Genomic DNA, 15,846 nt, shown 5'->3' on the forward strand with positions numbered 1-15,846 from the left:
TTTTGTATTTTGTATCATATCTCCTGAACCAAACATGATAACATGTAAAATGTGATGTCTACCCCTATGTTCTGATGGTCAAGGATTACAACGATACCATATACAACATCATAAACTGTTCAGGTGAATAGTTAATGGTTAATTCAGTGACACGTGAAGGCAATACAGTATCTGAGAACCTAGGCTAGACTTTAAAATATCATGTTTGTTGCATGCATGTTGTGTAGAGTTTAAAAAGCTTAATACATTTGTTCATTAACCCTGACAATACAGTGACTGTAAAGAGTAGAATATTCAATACGACCTGGCAACATAGCTTAAAAAGAATGTGTCAAACAAAAAATCTATTTTGTTGTTGTTGTTGAACCTATTCTTTACTGTCTCCTTCACATTGACACAGCTGTGGAGGCTTAAGGATGGACTGGCTTGTCTGTGGAAGAGTTGACCATAATAGTCTCCAATCGCTTGCGTCCATCCAACCCCAGTCTGTTGGAGATGGCATATTTGGTGCCACCTCAAGTGCTTGTCCCCAACAGTGCCCTCCTTTGTACACTGCTCTTTTGAGGTGCTGCACCAGTGCATCCTTAGTTCCTCTTCCTTTCTTTATGAACAACTCAAGATAAGCTTGATCAATGTTGAGTTGGCTGCTGGTGTGATCGTAGAGGAGAATTGTGAAGCTCCACACTGTTGCCATGTCATCTGGATTCCAGGTATCCCATGCTGGTTTCCTGCCCCTGGTTGCAAATGCAGAGACTGTGTCACAGCCAGTGAAGGCATCGAACACAGGAAGGGCCTTTGATTTGTCAGGACCCAGAGACTTGGCAATTTCATGGGCAGGTATGTATCTAAAGTTGTTGCCAGTCCAAAATGCCACGCGCAACTCCTCATCGTCCAGCTCTGACACATTTGCAATGGCTTGGCTCCCGCCCAACATCTGTGTCCACAGTGCGCAGGGTAATCTTTTTAAATCCTTTTTTTGCAGCATCCACCACATGGAGTAGCATCCTTGTATCTGCCTCTTCATGCGTGCATGGGGCAATCTGATCTGATTCTTGTGAGTGAGATGATAGAACAAGTGGAAACTTGTAGTTTTTGTTTTTGTTTTTGTAGTGAACATCTCCACAAGGTTCCTGGCCAGAAAGTGAAAGAACTCTATTTTGTTTTCATTCACTCTCAGGAAGCCTTTCCAGTTGGTTGGTTGTTTTTTCCATCCACTCTTGTTCTTGTCCCCTTTTCCCACTTCTGTCTTGTGTGGGACTTTAAGCTGTTAACTTTATAGCAGTCCCATACAACATCCACTCTGTTGGCGCTTTCAAGTTTCTCTTTGATATTATGTATGAAGTTCTTGCTGGAAAAGTCATTGAAGGTTTTAGCTACGCCTTGTTTCAGCATGTTGATGACTGCTGACCCATCTAGTATTTGGACCTCACTGTCTGGGGCACTGTTTCATGAGGCACCAGGGCTCCAGACGTCGACTAAAACGGTTGCATTTGCAACCAAAAATATTAATTTGCGAGTGATATTTTTGCTGAGATCTCCACTGGCAACAATATAAATTTACTAGGGCTGTCAATCGATTAAATTTTTTAATCGCGATTAATCGCATGATTGTCATGAGTTAACTCGCGATTAATCGCATTTAATCGCACATTTTTTAAATTGTTCTAAATGTACCTTGAATTAATACTTTTCAATTTTGTAATACTCTAATCAACGTGGGCATGGATAAATATGGATGCTTTATGCAAATGCATGTTTATTATTGAAACCATAGCCAACATAGAGCATGAAGACGAGACATGTTTCAAAGGTCATAGATGTTTTTCAAAGAACTTGTTCATGTCTATTAGACACATGTAGAAAGAACAAAGAAATGCCAGGTTCCCATTATTCTCTTTCTTTGCACTGAGCAATTTACTAACACAAACATGTTTAGATTTTTGCATAACAGGGCTGCTCTTCTGAAAATGCTAAATGTACATTTAGCATCAGGGATGTAGTGGAGGCTAAACGCACGTAAACGCCGTTTACGCACCTCCCAAAATTTGGAAATAGCGTTTGCCCACCTCCAAAGTGCGTTTATCCACCTCTAAATTTCACGTTATTTGAGCGGACTTTGCTTTTCCAGTGCGTGATCGCCGATCGGCACATGATTCGAGCATTTGGGCCGTTAACTACAGAGCAGAACGCGCAAACACGGAGCAGAGAGCACAGCGCGCCGACACACACACACACACACACACACACACACACACACACACACACACACACACACACACACACACACACACGGAACAAAGAGAACGGCGCACACACGTAGCAGAAAACACACGCTCGTGAAGTTACTAAACAAGCTGCGCGAGAATGAAACTTGATCGCAGCCGCAACAGGAAATCATTAAAACGATGCAAAAAAAAAAATGATTTTTTAAAATTCATTACAGGCAGCTGGTTTAATGTAGGGAGCATGTCAAAACCCAACTGTACAAGAGATTCAGAGGGAATCAAGCCTGCACCAGGTTAAAGACTTTTCCCTCTCACTGATCCACATTTTGATGGAGACTGTCCTCATGTGTTTGCAATTTGAATATAATCATGCATTTAAAAGTTGATGCGCTTCACCAACGGACGTCGCTCAAATGCCTCTGGGCGCAATTGGATAGACCTAAAACCAATCAGAGCGATCGTCATTGTGTAAAGCCCACCTCAACGTTTCTGATTGGTGAAATCTAGATTCAGATTTCGATGGATTAAAAATGGGCTTGAATGATCTCTTTGCCAGACTACTTACAGAGCAAATCTAAATTTGCCAGAAGTTGTCTGGGTTTTCCCAGGCTAGGATTTTGCTGGACTTAGTTGATAAATACAATTTAAATAATATTTTCCCAATACCCTTGTGATAATCTTGTATCCCTTGCTGATTTGCTGTTTAGAAGGTAATTTTTTTGAGGCTGTGCAGATATGGTTTATTTTACTATTTACTATGGTTTATATTTTTTTACGTCTCTTTAATTTGTTTTTGTGTCTAAGCCCTTGTTATACTGTTAAGTTGATTGTAAATTGAATGCCATCTTATTATATTTTAGGTCCTCTTAACCTCTTCATATGCGCTGGTCATGTTTTACCTGATCTGAATCCCTAGATTCAGGGTTCCTACACATTTTCCATTTCAAAATTCCATACTTTTCCAGACTCAAATTTCCAAACCTCTCTGTAGATTTTCAGACCATATTTAAAGTGCCCCCTATTATGCTTTTTCAAATATTCTCTTTCATGCAATGTGTAATGCAGCTTTCTGCAAAGTTGTACAGACGAAAGAGCATGCGATAAAGTTGTTTTTTCTCAAAAGAAAGAATTGATTCTGAACCGCCTTAACGAGTCGTCAGGAATTCGAATCTTACTTCCATGACGGCTACACAAAAGTCTGCATATTTTTTATTTTTTGTAAAGATCCTTTTAGTGGCTCTGTAATACAGTGCAAAGAATATAAGAAACCCAAAACACTTATAACCTGCAATTTTGCATTATGAAAAAGTGCACCTTGAATTCAGTCGTTTGACAATCACTAAACAGCTGCCATGAAAACAATGATAAATGTGTTCATTAAATTCTTAATTTTCTATTATAGAAACTAAATAGGGGCAATAGTCTGGAAATGAATATTTTTCCATAATCTGCTTTTTTCCATACCTGGAAGTTACTAAAATCCCATACTTTTCTAAACTGCATAGGAACCCTGTAGATTGCAACCAACATTTCCAAAAATACTCCCATTTGCCTACATTATACATGTGAGATTCAAATACCAGAGTGTAACATGGTTTTACCATGGGATTTTGGACTTGAGCCAGAATACCATGTAAAGATCATGGTGAATTCCAGCATCATGATGCATATTTTAAGACCGAAAACCAGGAGTTGCTTACAATCCAATATAGGAAACAAATGTCTCCTAGTGTTTGTTGATAAAGCGGCTGTGTGCGCTTGCTTAAACCCCTTCCCTGAGATCATTAAATGCCATTCTACTAACCATATCCTCAAACCTTGCTATGCAATATACACATTTGATTGTCCACAATTCACATGCTTTGATTCAATGCTCTTATTTATTTGAGGAGTGTTTCAGAGAAAAGAGATTGAATTTCAGAACAACATTAGTAAAAATACAATCCAAGTCAGTGTCGACCAGGATGACGGAATTTGAGCTCACAAATATAGCTTATTGAGGTTGAACAGGATGCATCGTTCCAGCAACGGTTATCTGTAGGGTGGAATGAAATCAGTTACTCTGATCATTACAGTGGTGTTAGAATCATTGTTCAACTTAAGGCACTTGGTGAAATCCAAACGACTCATTTAATGTTACTGTATGATATGACATTTAAAAAAAAAAAAGAAAAAAAAAAAAGCCTACTCACAGGTCCAGTTGATCTCCAAACAGTTCTCAGGTCCACCAGCATTGTTAGGTTCTCCAGAGCACCAGTTGGTATAGTCAAACACAGTTCCATCACGCCACAACCACTCTCCGTCCTAATTAGTGAAGAGAATGAATACAAAAAGTGCACTACTGAGTCAGACGTAAGCCAATTAAGTTCAGCTTTGAAGTCAAACCATCTTCATTAGAAACTTTGCCTTTGATTAAAGCAGAAATTTCAGTTTAGACAAACAAATAGGTTTCTTTAGGGCACACAATTTAACTTACTTGTTCACCATCATGAGCACCAACCCAAGTTCTTGTGGAAGGCAACAGACTCAGCAGGAAATCATTCTCCGATCGATCATGCACAGATGCGAGATTTGCACCAAGAGATTGACAGTTTCTCTGAAGAGACAGATTTGTCATCACAAAAACCTAATCTTTTTAATAGAAAGCAGAAATGACTTTAAACATTAGTCACTTGCAAACAAAGAAACATTCCCACTTATATTAAGATTATTTAATCTGTACTAACATTAAAATTAATCATTTGATTCAGTAAACTTGTATAGTACTTTAATACAAGCAGTTAATACAGCTGTAATTAGATCTAAGATTACTCTGTTGACCCAGTGTTAACCCACCCTTAAAGGGATACTCCACTTTTTTTGGAAATAGGCTCATTTTACAACTCCCCCAGAGTTAAACAGTTGAGTTTTACCGGTTTACCGTAAATAGATGCTAATGGTCCTGTCCGAGTCAATGATCTATGCTAAGCTATGCCAAAAGTGGTAATGCCAGACCCGAGTTCTGCTGAATGGATTCGAAAACGGTAAGACTCAACTGTTTAACTCTGGGGAGTTGTAAAAAGAGCCCATTTCCAAAAAAAGTGGAGTATCCCTTTAAACCTAACCATACCATCAAACCTGTCCCTAACCGTACCCATATCCCACCTCAATAGCAGCAAAAGCATTTTACATACACAATAAATACATTGTACCAAACTATTTATTTAGATGTAGTTAAAGAAACCTAATATAAAGTGTTGTCCAAACAACTTTGTTGTATAATGCATTACCTCTGCTGTGATCCAGGGAGCCGATTTAGAGAAGTACTTGTAGCACCGGCGTCCAAAAGTTTTCCATCCACGTGGACATCTTCCTAAACCATGTGTGGATTCACTACCTAAATGGGAGAGAGCAGGGCCGCGGGAAGTGGGGGTGCTGGGGGTGCTGCAGCACCCCCTGTTTTCACAGAATTGTAAATGCAACGCATATGTTTGTTCATTAAAATGTATAAATTTTTAGCATTTAGTCATTTATTTGTAATAAACACTTTAAGTGGGCTATTTAAAAATTGTTATTTATATGTTAAATTATCTTTTTAAAACATAAGCGCAGAGTGTTACGTAATATTGTGTGTGTGTGTGTGTGTGTGTGTGTGTGTGTGTGTGTGTGTGTGTGTGTCGAAAGAATTTGCCCGCAGCTGCTCAAAAAAAAAAAAAAAAAAAAAAAAAAAAACGTCAAAAACCCCACTGTCAGTGTTTTGTAAGGAACAGGCAAATATGTAAAATATAGCAGGAGACATTTTAATTGTTTACTAATAAAACAGTTATTTTTTATGTCAGTGTCGGCTAGACAGATGAAGTTGACGACTCGCGATCTTCGCAGCGCCAGAGAGAAATGCACATTTCATACGAATTACATAAGCAGCGCAGTCTGTTTTCTTTCGTTTTGAATTGTTCTGCTTAAAAGTAGACATTTCAAGCTATCTATATGTCTCAGGTCTGTGAAGGCAATAGGCTACCTTATAGGCCGACGCTGAGTTTCATTATGAGACGAGCTCCAGGTTCGCCAGCGCCTCCGTATCCTGATTATTTATTTTCTAATAGCCTATATTTAGGCTACTTCTTATTAAATCCAGACAATTTGTTGATGAAACATCGATTAAAATTAAGATACAATTAATACAAAACGAAATTAAATTTAAAGACAGGCTTTGTGCTTTCAGTTTGAGGTCTCTGTGAAAGTTTTAAAACATTATTTTAGTGCCGCTTTAGAGCGCTCACGTCCGTAACGGAGAACTGTCTGTAACATTTTTAAATTTATTTTTTGTGAAATAAATTTTTTAAAAAATGCGACTTAGTCCAGTGCGACTTAGGCTATAGATGTTTTTTTCTTCCCCGTGGCGCATTTTGTGACTGATATGCGACTCCGGAGCAATAAAATAAAAGGGACTCCGGAATAAAAGCAGAATCAATAAAGTCAAAAATGTGATGTGCAGTCAGGTTTGAGTGTGTGCGCGTTTTTTGAGGAGTTTTATAGTCTTGATATTGTTTCTTATTCAAAAGTGGTGACGCCCCTACCTTCTTTGCTCTGTGTTGTGTGTGTTTGTGTGTTCGCCCCGCGACACACTGCATCTAAAAGAGCGCGAGGCGTTGTTGCAAATGCCTCGCTCCTCCTGTGGCTCGTGCAGAGCCCCGCTCAGCGACAGCGACCGCCATGTGATCTGCGCTCTCTGCCTGGGCCTCGACCACGCAGCCCTCGCCCTTACTTCGGGCGGCTGCGAACTCTCCGAGGAGATGCCGATGTCGACCCTGCGGGCTCGACTCGCCTTGTTGGACCCTCCTCCTGCCTCTCCGTCTGCCTCCGCCGCGCTGCGTAAAGAAGAAACGCCGCGCTCAGAGGCCTCCGGACCCGGATGAAGTAGCTGAGCGCTCGCCGGAGCCCCTCCCGCGAGCCTCGCTATCTCCTTCTCCCCCCCACCTCCCGACGCGCAGCGGCCGGCTTTCGCCCGCACTGCCGTCGCCTCAGGGGATGAAGCAGACAACGCTGCTATCATAGACAGCTGCTTACCCCCCTCTGTCAAGCCGCGCAAACGGCGCCGCTCACAAGGGATGTCAGAAACGGACGGTCTCGGGCTATAGCTTCCTTTACGTTACAAGCTCTAAGCTCACGTGTGCCCCTGTGGCTCAGTGGCAGAACATTAGGCTTTTGCGCCAGAGACCCGTGTTCGAATCCGGCCCTGGCGGCAGATACAAATTTTTTCTGTTTGCTTCTCCGAGCTCGTGGCCAGCTTTCTTACATACAGAAAGCGAACCCGCATCTCGCACCCTCCCGCTCACAAGGATGGTGCTTGAGTATTTTTGAGCCATCAAAGCGCCCAGCTCTGTCAGTCCCCTTACAAGAGGCTACTGCAGCAGCTTACATCGCAGCCAACGAGCCAGTAACACAACTCGCTCGCCTGCACACAAACGCCGTTTTTAAGGCGGCCCAGATAAATCTCATAAAGAGTATAAATTCGGGTTGTCCGGCTCACGCCGAAGATGTCATAAGTGTAGAAAATGTGCCCACACCCTCGTGCTCACTGCTACAAACAAACACGGTTCCCCTGGTAACACGCTCAGAGTGCACTCTCATAAAGCGGGCACACGCCGCTCGAGTAATAAGCGTAGAGAATGTGTCCACGACTCTGTGCCCACACCTACCCACTGCCCGCTCTGCCACACAGTTACCCCGGGTTGCAGACCCTCTAAAGCGCTCAAACACTGGCCGTGTGACAAATGTAAGCCCTGCGCCCGCTCACGAGTGCGCGCACTTACTAACAAACACGATACCTCTCATGCCGCTCTCGCGACACAGGTTTTTAACAGCGAAATGTGCCCCATCCATAAAGATCGAGCCGTCATACGCTGTACAGCGAGTCACTACTGTCTACCAGCCCCCGTGTTCAAGCACCGGCGGCGCGTGCGCCGCCCCATCTTCTCTGATACAGGTTCCCCATCTTGCGCAGTGCGGCGATCTGAACCCAGAGATCATTCGACCCCTAGCTATGCGTGCGGAAGCATGGGAAGCTATCCAGGGCATGTCAGAATGGGTGCTGAACACTATAGAACACGGCTATTCGCTTCAATTCGCTCGCCGTCCCCCGCGCTTTTTAGCACGGACGGAGACAAGAGAGAATTCAGAAGCAGCGCATCTGCTTCATGCAGAAAATAGCAAAGCTGCTGCACAAAGGGGCTATAGAACAGGTCCATCCTTCTCTGAGCGAGTCGGGCTTTTACAGCCGTTGCTTCCTCGTACCCAAGAAGGACGGAGCGCTAAGACCTATTTTAGATCTGAGACATTTGAACAAAGCCCTCATGAGACGGCCGTTCAAAATGATCACAACCAGACAAATCCTTGCGCAAATTCGCCCAGGAGACTGGTTTATCTCTCTCGATCTGAAGGACGCGTACTTTCAGATCCAGATAACACCCCGTCACAGGCCATTCTTGAGATTCGCCTTCGACGGTCGGGTATATCAATACACAGTCCTGCCGTTCGGCCTGTCTTTGGCACCCCGTACATTTACGAAGTGCATGGACACGGCTCTCGCTCCCCTCAGAAGACGGGGAATGCGTATACTGAACTATATGGACGACTGGCTTATTCTGGCGCAGTCAGAGACAGAGCTTGTGTCTCACAGAACAGTGCTTCTCAGCCACTTGGAAAACCTGGGTCTCTCGGTTAACTGGACCAAGAGCTCATTATCGCCCCGCCAGTCAATCTCCTTCTTGGGATAGAACTGGATCGGTGGCTATGACGGCCAGATTATCGGAGCAGCGCGCGCGCCGCATCCGTCATCTCGCCGCATCCTTCCAGGTGGGCAGCCAGGCTCCGCTGAGGACATTCCAGCGAATCCTGGGGCATATGGCCTCAGCTGCAGCAGTGCTTCAGCTGGGCTTACTGCGCATGCGCCCGCTTCAACGCTGGCTGAAAGCACACGTGCCTCACCGAGCCTGGGCGGCCAGCGACTCGCGAGTCAGGGTGAATCAAGGCTGCATTTCAGCCCTACAGCCCTGGCTAGCAGCCGAATGGTATCGCACGGGAGTGACGATGGGAGCGATCTCGCACCGGAAGGTTGTCTCGACAGACGCTTCCAACCAAGGTTGGGGAGCGCTCTTCGAAGGCAGACCGGTCTATGGCTGCTGGTCAGACCAGGAGAATCTCCTTCACATAAACTGTCTAGAGATGCTCGCGGTCGAGAAAGTGCTCAGGCACTTCCTCCCAGTCCTCCAAGGTCACCATGTTCTAGTCAGCACGGACAATACATCAGTAGTGGCCTACGTGAACTGCCAGGGCGGCGTCAGATCCAAAATGCTCTGCACCCTGGCGGAACGCCTCCTCGTGTGGGCTCAGCACTCACTGCGCTCGCTGAGAGCCGCGCATGTGCCTGGGCACCTGAACGAGGGTCCCGACAGACTGTCCAGGGACAATGTTCCCCCTGGGGAGTGGTCCTTGCATCCCCAAACAGTCCAGTCACTGTGGCGCCGTTTCGGCAAAGCGAAAGTCGACCTCTTTGCGTCAAAAGACAACGCTCACTGCCCAAAGTTCTTTACGAAGAACGAGGACGCGCTGGCCCAGACCTGGCCCAGCGGCCCACTATATGCCTTCCCGCCGGTCTCTCTGTTGCCACAAGTCATCAGGAGAACCAGGGAAGCGCGCCACACGGTGCTCCTCATAGCCCCGTACTGGGAGAACCAGACTTGGTTCCCGGAGCTAATACAGCTGGCAGACACAGTCCCCTGGCTGATTCCGGCGAGAAGAGACCTTCTCTCTCAAGCCCGCGGCTCGATCTGGCATCCCCATCCAGAGCGCTGGTCTCTGCATGCATGGAGACTCAACGGATACCCGTTGACCTGCCAGAAGGGGTTGTGAACACGATCACCCAGTCTAGAGCCCCCTCTACGAGGCGGCTCTACACGTCTAAATGGTCTGTGTTTAAAAGTGGTGCACTGCCAAGGGGCTTGATCCACAAGCATGTGGGGTATCGCAGGTATTGGTTTTCCTTCAAGAGCTGCTGGACACGGGCAGGTCCCCTTCCACGCTCAAAGTCTATGTTGCGGCCATCTCAGCTTTTGCCGGTTCGGCGCTGGGCCACGCATTAGGAAGGAACGAGTTCGTCACCCGCTTCCTTAGGGGAGCCAGGAGGATGAACCCCCCGCGACCCCCCTCGGTTCCTATGTGGGATCTTTCGCTGGTCCTAGAGGCCCTGAAAGTGCATCCCTTTGAACCCATAGAAACTGTGGATATGAAATACCTCACGCTCAAAACCGTTTTTCTGATAGCTCTGTCTTCAGTCAAACGTGTGGGAGACATTCACGCGTTATCCGTTAACGCCGTGTGCCTCGAGTTCGGACCTAATGGCTCGAAAGTCATTCTTAAACCGAGGCATGGTTACGTCCCCAAAATATTGGGCACTCCCTTCAGAGCACAGGTCATTTCTCTCTCAGCCCTGCCGCCTTCCGGCAGCGAGGTCGATGGTAATCTCCTCTGCCCGGTCAGAGCGCTGAGAAATTACGTCACGCGCTCCGCCGCTATCAGGCGCTCGGAGCAGCTTTTCGTTTCGTTTGGTGGGCGCACCAAGGTCTCGCCGCCTCGAAACACAGCCTGTCCAGATGGATAGTGGACGCTATCGCAGCTACTTATGCGTCTAAAAACCTGCAGTGCCCTCTGGGCATCAGGGCTCACTCCACCAGAGGCATGGCCTCTTCGTGGGCTTGGTCCAGCGGAATTTCCATTCATGACATTTGTACGGCGGCGGGCTGGGCCTCCCCCTCGACATTTGTTAGGTTTTACAACCTGGAAGTTCCTGCCTTGCAGGCGAAAGTTTTATCAGTCTAAGTCACGCGTAGGCCGGCCCACTGTCTGTGTGCGGGCTACTGCGGTTGATTTAGCTTTCCTGGTTGAGCTGCATCATACAAGGGTTTATCAGCTCAGACCGGCCGTGCCGCTCTGAGCGCCCTAGTGTGTGCTTATGTACTGCGCTAGCCATTCTATTGGCCGCCCGGTTCCCACTCATCGTGTTCCCCGGACTTCCCCTGGGACTCATTAAGTGGATGCTGGGCGCGCACGGCGTTGACAAGGGAGTTCCCGTAGCGTAAGCTAACTTACGCAATACGAGAGAACCTCTCGTAAGAGAACGTAATCAGTTACTAACGTAACCTCGGTTCTCTCTAGAAGAGGGAACGAGTATTGCGTAACCCTCCGTGCTCGCGCCACGAGCTCATTCGCTTCAGCGACAGAAACCAGTGAAGCAGCCTCTGAGCCTCGCTTGTATACGCTAAGCCACACCCCCTCTTTCGCGGGCTGTGACGCATGAAGTGCGCCAAGCGCGCTCATTGGACGTGACGTCACGTCTAAGGCTCAGCGATAGGCTGCTGCAGTTGCCGCAGCGCAGCCACTGGGCACGCTAGTAAGCCTGCCCTAGGTCTGCGTGCTGCTGCACAGCGTTGACAAAATTATAAAAATTAAGGATAATTTTTTGGCTTCAGATCTCGAGAAAAGATGACTTTCCCGTAGCGTAAGCTAACTTACGCAATACTCGTTCCCTCTTCTAGAGAGAACCGAGGTTACGTTAGTAACCGATTACGTTTTGTTTCATGTCTTTTATTTTGCAGTTTGTTTCTTTTTTCCAAATCATATATTGCTGAATAGGAGTTTATGAGTTATGACTAGGCTGCTATATGAATCAAGTCAAGTCACATTTATCCAGCTCAGTTCTCATATGGCTTTTGGTTAATGTGTTAAAGGGATAATTGTTTGGTTTGCATCAACATGTTGGGAATGATTTCTTGTTAAATTCATCTTTAATGCATTAAATAACTTGAATGAACACAAACAGTTTGTGTGAAGGCATGGAATTGGACTAGTTCTGGTGCAGCTTCCATGTTTTAAGCGACACTGCCAAAACAACCACAACAAAAAACAACAACAACACAATACTCACATTTCCATTGTATATCTCATTCCATAAAACAAAACATGCAAATTAAGAAAATAATATTAATCTACATGTCTCATTCCACAAAACAAGCTCTGCAACTTAATGAAATAATATAAAATAATATAAACCTACTCAATTCTTAAGATTTATATATATTTTTAATTATGTATCACTGTGTAGTGTTCAAACATTTTTATCTAAAGAAATCCCCCCCCAAAAATATATATAAATATAAATATAATAATATAAATCAGTCTAAATTGTACACACAATAAAAACACCTAAAACATGATTTAAAAAAAAATTTCTTTACTGAATACATGCAGCCAAATATCTGTGACTTGCAAATGCTAGACTGCTAATTTCGATTAGCACAATCCAACAATTTCAATAAAATAACATCACATCCAAAATCACCATGTAACGCTAAATTATTTAATCTGATTACTACACGATCTGTATATTAGGCAATTCAGAAATAAATAAAAACTGACAAACAAGCACCTTTCCATGTGCTTCTCCCCTCAGAATCCGTTGTGAATTGACTACACCTACATGTAGAACTGCGCATGACCATTCGAAAATGTCACAATACTCATTATTTTAAGTAGAGGATAATTGAATCTATTAAGTTGAATAACTTTCCGTGCTAAAAAGTTGTCGTTATAGTTAAACTCAGTAAGGTCATCAAACTTATTCAAAATAAGTTATAATCACAAAATTTTATTAGTAAGATCATCAGTTACATTTTGATCGATAAGACATCTCTTCATTTACTAAAACTGATAACGGTCAGATAATCATGATTTGAACCATGCTAATACAATTCCACTAATACCAACATAATTTTCGAGTCTATTCAAAAGAATGTTGTAGTCAATAGTATCAAATGCAGCACTAAGATCGAGTAACACTAATAGCGAGATACAACCACGATCGGATGATAAGAGCAAATCATTTGTGACTCTAATGAGGGCAGTCTCGGTACTATGGTACGGTCTAAATCCTGACGGGAAATCCTTGCAGATATCATTTCTTTCTAAAAAAGAACATAGTTGTGAGGATACTTCCTATTCCATTAATTATGACAGGAAAGGTAGATTTGAGATCAGCCTGTAATTGACTAATTCTCTAAGATCAAGTTGCGTTTTTTAATAAGAGGTTTAATCATAGCCAGCTTAAAGGTTTTCGGTACATAGTGACAAAGATGAATTAATGATATTAAGAAGAGGATCTATGACCTCTGGAAGCATCTCTTTCAGTAGCTTAGTCGGTATAGGGTCTAACGTTGTTGATTTAGATGATTTAACGAGTTTAAACAATTCTTCCTCTCTTATAGCAATGAATGAATGAAATTTTTCCTCAGGGAGACAACAATGCACTGTCTGATGTGATACTGTAGTAGACAGTTGCATAATTATAATTTTCTTTCTATTATCATGGTGTAAGTAAAGAAGTTCATAAAATCATTACTGCTATGCTTGGAAACTTCAGAAGTAGAAGCTTTATTTCTTGTTAATTTTGCCACTGTATCAAATAAATACCCAGGGCGTTGGACTATTTCTTTTAATCTTCTTTAAGTGCAAAGGAGCAACTGTGTCTAAAGTGCTGGAAAAGCACTGTTGCAATATCGAGTTCTTCTAGGCTATCGCTGAGCAGATGAAACTGATCAGGAATTTTATTAATAAAGCAATCTTTAGTGGCAGAAATTATGGTTCTAACATATTTGTAACACGGAGTCGGCTTTGTAGCCTTGGCTAAATGAAGTTTACGCGAGACAGATAATGATCTGAGATGTCATCGCTCTACTGCAGAATTTCAACAGCATCAACATTGATTCCGTGTGATAATATTAGATAGGGTATGATTACGACAATGAGTAGGTCCTGACACATGTTGTCTAACTCCAATAGACTTCAGAATGACTTTAAATGCCAATCCCAATGCTCCTTTTTTGTTATCTACATGTATATTAAAATCACCAACAATTAGGACTTTATCTGCAACCAGTAGCCTACTAACTCTGATAGAAAATCAGCAAATTCTTTGATAAAGTCTGTATGGTGCCCTGGTGGCCTGTATACAGTAGCTAGCACAAATGTCAAGCGGGATTTATGTTTTACATTAGATAGTGTTACATTAAGCACCAACACTTCAAAAGAATTATATTTGAAACTAGACTTCTCAGTAATTCTGAAGATATTACTATAGATTACAGCAAAACCTTCCCCTTTTCCTGTCAGACGTGGCTCGTTTTTATAACAGTAATCTTTTATCTTGTAATTCTGTCAAACACAGCACATGGTTATAATCTGTAATCATATCATTAACAATAAGTGCTTTTGAAGTAAGGGATTGAATATTCAGCAACCCAAGCTTTATCATTTGTTCATCTGTATTATATCTATTTTTTATTTGTTGAACATCAATTACATTTTTACCCTTAAATGGGTTTTGGGAGTTTTGTGATTCCTAGAACAGACACAGTCTCGATGATATCTAGGCGAAAGAGGCTCAATGTGATGGGATTTATCTGACCTCTGTGACGTGAGACAGCTAGCAGACGGTCGGTTTAACCATAGCAATAAACACAGACACACATTAGGCATAATTGTCAGATATTAATTCATTAGAAAATTGTCAGATATTAATTCATTAGAAAATTGTCAGTTTAACCTTCAGCAAAAAAGTAATTTGTACCTAATAAAATGTTTGAAGTGGTTCTTTGAAAATGGTTATTTAGAAAAATATTATTAATACAGGGGTCCAAGCAGCACCGAAGGTCTTGGATTTTGCAGGCTTTATGAACCAACCAACATCATCTTGTTTTTGTATAAGCCTACACCAGAAAAGTAGTCATGTACAATTTAACAAATACAAATATACCATTTTGAGCTGATGATATAGGCTATTTATTAAAAAGCGTGGTAAGTTTCACTTCTAAAAACACTGATCATTTGTTTAAACACACCAGTTCATGCAAATGCTTGATTTACTTATATTAAGTATATATTTTATATTTTTAAAGGTCAGAATGGCACATAATAAATAAATAAAATTATTTATTTTTATTTATTTATTTATTTATTTTTATTTTGTTTGTTTATTTAACAGGGACAATACACTAGGCATTGTTACACATAGACAACCGATGCCGTGTACATAGGGCATATAGCGTAGTTTGCGGCCCGCGGCCCTGGTTAGGCTTTTACATAAAATCAAAACATTAAAAATAAAACAAACAAACACAATCATCACAAGAAACAAAACAAATACAAATACACACATGTATACATGGCCTAGTTATAGACTTTTTAGCTGCAAATTATGACATTTGAAATGTATCTATGACATCCTACATTGTTAAAATGAGTCCACATACAACACTGACCTATATGACAGTAAAATGTACAGTAATTTTTCTTCTTCTGTTTGAACCCCTGTGACTGCAGCGTCTGGCAATGTTAGATCAATATGGTTGGTTTTGCAGTACTAGCAATAACCATGTACTAGTACCTTTCTGACGGAAACTATGGATACCATGTCAAATATTTGTCAGGGCAGCAATGAAACAGATAAATTAATATTTGTTTTTTAATAAACGGAGCAGGTGTAAAGATGTCACTGTCCCTTTAAGAGACACGGGCTGACAGACTGAGCGCA

The 15,846-nt window shown here is 42.8% G+C and overlaps 1 long non-coding RNA gene across 1 annotated transcript; it reads right to left on the reverse strand.

Moving 5' to 3' along the window:
- Nucleotides 1–4,086: 4,086 nt before the first annotated feature.
- On the reverse strand, nt 4,087–6,201 carry LOC309503921. The gene is made up of 4 exons (XR_014207938.1): nt 5,495–6,201; nt 4,702–4,821; nt 4,418–4,529; nt 4,087–4,260 (listed from the first exon to the last, which is right to left on the reverse strand). It is a non-coding gene; the product is annotated as an uncharacterized lncRNA (long non-coding RNA).
- Between the last annotated feature and the right edge of the window lie 9,645 nt (nt 6,202–15,846).

The sequence above is a fragment of the Leuciscus leuciscus genome (assembly GCF_965113295.1).
Source record: "Leuciscus leuciscus genome assembly, chromosome: 8".
NCBI classification, from domain to species: domain Eukaryota; kingdom Metazoa; phylum Chordata; class Actinopteri; order Cypriniformes; family Leuciscidae; genus Leuciscus; species Leuciscus leuciscus.